The sequence below is a fragment of the Nomascus leucogenys genome, chromosome X (assembly GCF_006542625.1).
Source record: "Nomascus leucogenys isolate Asia chromosome X, Asia_NLE_v1, whole genome shotgun sequence".
Taxonomy (NCBI): domain Eukaryota; kingdom Metazoa; phylum Chordata; class Mammalia; order Primates; family Hylobatidae; genus Nomascus; species Nomascus leucogenys.
The window spans coordinates 74,900,270-74,905,744 of record NC_044406.1 but is presented as its reverse complement, the minus strand read 5'-3'; the positions used below and the strand labels follow the sequence as shown (position 1 = coordinate 74,905,744).

General features: G+C 41.4%; 1 pseudogene; it reads left to right on the top strand.

The window, feature by feature from the left end:
* The first annotated feature begins 3,531 nt into the window (after positions 1 to 3,531).
* LOC100596997 lies at positions 3,532 to 5,157 on the top strand (annotated as a pseudogene).
* Positions 5,158 to 5,475: the final 318 nt, after the last annotated feature.

Below are 5,475 nucleotides of genomic sequence, written 5' to 3'. Positions count from 1 at the left end.
CTATAAGTGAGAACATACAATATTTGGTTTTCCATACCTGAGTTACTTCACTTAGAATAATGGTCTCCAACCCCATCCAGGTTGCTGTGAATGCTATTATTTCTTTCCTCTTTATGGCTGAGTAGTATTCCATGGTGTCTGTGTGTGTGTGTGTGTGTGTGTGTGTGTGTGTGTGTGTGTATGGTATGGTGTGTGTATATATATATATATCTATATATATATATGGTATGGTGTATATATAGAGAGAGAGTATGGTGTGTGTATATGCATATATATAGTATGATATATATATATATATATATCAAAATTTCTTTATCCACTCATTGAATGATGGGAATTTGGGCTGGTTCCTAATTTTTGCAATTGCAAATTGTGCTGCTATAAACATGCATGTGCAAGTGGCTTTTTCATATAATGGCTTCTTTTTCTCTGGGTAGATACCCAGTAGTGGGATTGCTGGATCAAACTGTAGATCTACTTTTAGTTCTTTAAGGAATGTTGATACTGTTTTCCATAGTGGTTGTACTAGTTTACATTCCCATCAGCAGTGTAAAACTGTTCCCTTTTCACCACATCCATTCTTTTCTTTATTTTTTAATTGTGGCCATTCTTACAGGAGTAAGGCAGTATCACATTGTGGTTCCGATGTGCATTTTCCTGATCATTAGTAATGTTAAGCATTTTTTATATCTTTGCTGGCCATTTGTACATCCTCTTTTGAGAATTGTCTATTCATGTCCTCAGCCCACTTTTTGATGTGATTATTATTTTTTCTTGCTCGTTTGACTTCCTTGTAGATTCTGCATATTATTAGTACTTTGTCAGATGCATACTTTGTAAATAATTTCTCCCAGTCTGTGGGTTGTCTGTTTACTCTGTTGATTATTTCTTTTGCTGTGAAGAAGCTTTTTAATTTAATAAGGTCTTATCTCTTTATCTTTGTTTTTGTTGTATTTGCTTTTGGGTTCTTGGTCATGAATTCTCTGCCTAAATGAATGTCTAGAAGATTTTCTTCTATGTTATATTCTAGAATTTAGATGGTTTGAGGTCACAGATTGGAGTCTTTAATACATCTTGAGTTGGTTTTTTTAATAAGGTGAGAGATGACCCTGCAGTTTCATTCTCCTACATGTGGTTTGCCAATTATCCTAGCATCATTTGTTGAAAGGGTAGTCCTTTTCCCACTTTATGCTTTGGTTTGCTTTGTCAAAGATCAGTTGGCTGTAAGTATTTGGCTTTATTTCTGGATTCTCTGTTCTGTTCCATTGGTCTATGTGCCTATTTTTATACCAATACCATGTTGTTTTGGTGACTAGAGCCTTGTAGTATAGTTTGAAGTCAGGTAATGTGATGCATCCAGATTTGTTCTTTGTGCTTAGACTTGCTTTGGCTATGCAGGCTCTTTTTTTGGTTCCATATGAAATTTAGGATTTTTTTCTAGTTCTGTGAAGAGCGATGATGGTATTTTGATGGAAATTGCATTAAATTTGTAGATTGCTTTTGGCAGTATAGTTATTTTCACAGCATTGATTCTACCCATTCATGAGCATGGGATGTGTTTCCATTTGGTTGTGTCATCTATGATTTCTTTCAGCAGTGTTTTGCAGTTTTCCTTGCAGAAATCTTTCACCTCCTTGGTTAGGTGTATTCCTAAGTATTTTATATATTTTTTGCAGCTATTGTAAAAGGGAGTTAGTTCTTGATTTGATTCTTGGCTTGATCGCTATTGGTGTATAGCAGTGCTAGTAATGTGTGTACATTGATTTTGTATCCTGAAACTTTACTGAATTCATTTATCACACCTAGAAGCTTTTTGGATGAGTCTTTAGGGTTTTTCAGGTATATAATCATATCATCAGCAAACAGTGACAGTTTATCTCTTTACCAATTTGGATGCCCTTTATTTCTTTCTTTTGTCTGAGGAATCCCAGTACTATGTTAAATATAAGTGGTGAAAGTGGGAATCTTTGTCTTGTTCCAGTTCTCACAGGGGATGCTTTCAACTTTTCCCCGTTCAGTATAATGTTGGCTGTGGGTTTACCATAGGTGGCTTTTATTACTTTAAGGTATGTCCCTTCTATGCCAATTTTGCTGAGAGTTTTAAGCATAAAGTGATGCCGGATTTTGTCAGATGCATTTTCTGCATATATTGAGTTGATCATATGATATTTGTTTTAATTCTGTTTATGCGGTTTATCACATTTACTGGCTTTTGTATTTTAAACCATTCCTGCATCCCTAGCGTAAAATACACTTGATTATGGTGGAATATATTTTGTATACACTGTTGGAATCAGTTAGCTAGTATTTTGTTGAGGATCTCTGCATCTATGTTCATCAGAGATATTGGTCTATAGTTTCCTTTCTTTGTTATGTCTTTCCTGGTTTTGGTATTAGGGTGATACTGGCTTCATAGAATGACTTGGAGAGAACTCCCTAAATCTGTATCTTTTGAAATGGTTTCAGCACTATTAGTACCAATCTTTAATTGAATGTCTGGTAGACTGCAGCTGGAAATGCATCTGGTCCTGGATTTTTTTTTTTTTGGCAGGTTTATTTTAATTACAATTTCAATCTCGCTGCTTGTTATTGGTCAGTTCAGAGTTTCTATTTCTTCTTGGTTTATCTATTTCCAGGAATTTATTATTATTAAATTATTAATTATTACTACATTATTATTATTATTATTATTGAGACAGAGTTTTGCTCTGTCACCCAGGCTGGAGTGCAGTGGTATGATCTTGGCTGACTGCAGCCTTCACCTCCCAGGTTCAAGCAATTCTCCTGCCTCAGCCTCCCAAGTAATTGGGACTACAGGCGAACCACCATGCCCGGTTAATTTTTGCATTTTTAGTAAAGATGGGGTTTCACCATTCTGGCTAGGATGGTCTTCATCTGCAGACCTCGTGATCTGCATGGGTTTTTCCTTTCTGTTGCATTGTCAGACTGCAAATTTTTCAAGCTTATATGTTCTTCTTCCTCTTGAATGCTTTACCACTTAGACATTTCTTTCACCAATACCCTAAATCATCTCTTTCAAGGTCAAAGTTCCACAGATCTCTAGAGCAGGGGCAAAATGCCGCCAGTCTCTTTGCTAAAGCATAGCAAGAGTGATCTTTACTCCAGTTTCCCATAAGTTCCTCATCTCCATCTGAGACCAATTCAGCTTGGACTTAATTGTCCATATCACTATCAGCATTTTGGTCAAAGCCATTCAACAAATCTCTGGGAAGTTCCAAACTTTCCCACATCTTCCTGTCTTTGGAGGCCTCCAAGTTTCTAGGAAGTTCCAACTTTCCCACACTTTCCTGTCTTCTTCTGAGCCCTCCAAACTGTTCCAACCTCTGCCTGTTACCCACTTGCAAAGTTGCTTCCACATTTTCGGGTATCCATATAGCAGCACCCCACTACCTCAGAACCAATTTACTGTATTAGTTCCTTCTCACACTGCTATGAAGAAATACCAGAAACTGGGTTGGGAACACGGAGCAGACAGATTCGATTCAGCAGGGTTCCGGGCCGCGCTGTGCTATGAAGCAGGTCATTGAGCTGAAAGAGAAGGGCAACAAGGCCCTGGGCACGGGCAACATGGACAATGCCTTACAGTACTACTCCGAAGCCATTAAGCTGGATCCCCACAACCACGTGCTCTACAGCAACTGTTCTGCCACCTATGCCAAGAAAGGAGACTACCAGAAGGCTTACAAGAATGGCTGCAAGACCGTCGACCTAAAAGCTTGACTGGGGCAAGGGCTATTCACGAAAAGCAGCAGCTCTAGCATTCTTAAACAGATTTGAAGAAGCCAAGCGAACCTACAAGGAGTGCTTAAAACACAAAGCAAATAACCCTCAACCGAAAGAGGGTTTACAGAATATGGAGGCCAGGTTGGCAGAGAGAAAATTTATGAATGCTTTCAACATGCCCAATCGGTATCAGAAGTTGGAGAGTGATCCCAGAACAAGGACACTGCTCAGCGATCCTACCTACTGGGAGCTGATAGAGCAACTACAAAACAAGCCTTCTGATCTGGGCACAAAACTACAAGATCCCCGGATCATGACCACTCTCAGTGTACTCCTTGAGGTCGATCTGGGCAGTATGGATGAGGAGGAAGAGATTGCAACACCTTCACCACCACCCCTTCCCAAAAAGGAGACCAAGCCAGAGCCAATGGAAGATCTTCCAGAGAATAAGAAGCAGGCACTGAAAGAAAAAGAGCTCAGGAATGATGCCTACAAGAAGAAAGACTGACACAGCCTTGAAGCATTACAACAAAGCCAAGGAGCTGGACCCCAGCAACATAACTTACATTACCAATCAAGCAGCGGTATACTTTGAAAAGGGCAACTACAATAAGTGCCAGAGCTTTGTGAGAAGTCCATTGAAGTGGGGAGAGAAAACAGAGAAGACTATCTACAGATTGCCAAAGTGTATGCTCGAATTGGCAACTCCTACTTCAAAGAAGAAAAGTAAAAGGATGCCATCCATTTCTATAACAAGTATCTGGCAGAGCACCAAACTCCAGATGTGCTCAAGAAATGCCAGCAGGCAGAGAAAATCCTGAAGGAGCAAGAACGGCTGGCATACATAAACCCCGACCTGGCTTTGGAGGAGAAGAACAAAGGCAATGAGTGTTTTCAGAAAGGGGACTATCCCCACGCTGTGTAGCATTATACAGAAGCCATCAAAAGAAACCCAAAAGATGCCAAATTATACAACAATCGAGCTGCCTGTTACACCAAACTCCTGGATTCCAGCTGGTACTCAAGGACTGTGAGGAATGTATCCAGCTGGAGCCGACCTTCATCAAGGGTTATACACGGGAAGCCGCTGCTCTGGAAGCGATGAAGGACTACACTAAAGCCATGGATGTGTACTGGAAGGTGCTAGATCTGGACTCCAGCTGTAAGGAGGCGGCAGACTGCGACCAACGCTGTATGATGGCGCAGTACAACCGGCACCACAGCCCCGAAGATGTGAAGCGATGAGCCATGGCAGACCCCGAGGTGCAGCAGATCATGAGTGACACAGCCATGCACCTTATCCTGGAACAGATGCAGAAGGACCCCCAGGCATTCAGCATACACTTACAGAATCCTGTAATCGCACAGAAGATCCAGAAGCTGATGGATGTGGGTCTGATTGCAATTCGGTGATGACTTGTTCATCCCCGCTTCCCTTCGCCCTCATGTGGAAAGAGGAGTGGGGACTGCGGCAAGCAGCACGGAGCGGAAGGGAGAGCAGGGAGAGAGAAGGCCTCATCTCTCTGTATTTATACATAAGCCCGGGGAAGACACAGAGATTTGTACCTGTGCTGTTCGTGCCGCTGCTGCCTCTGGGTCCTCCCAGCACATGCATGATCTCTTCACCGCTGCCCTTCAGTTCCGTGTCTTCTTCCCCTGCCCCCAGTGGCTGTTTCAGCTGCTCTCCCATAGTTGGTTATTTTTTATTTGGGGCAGTGGGCATGTATAGGG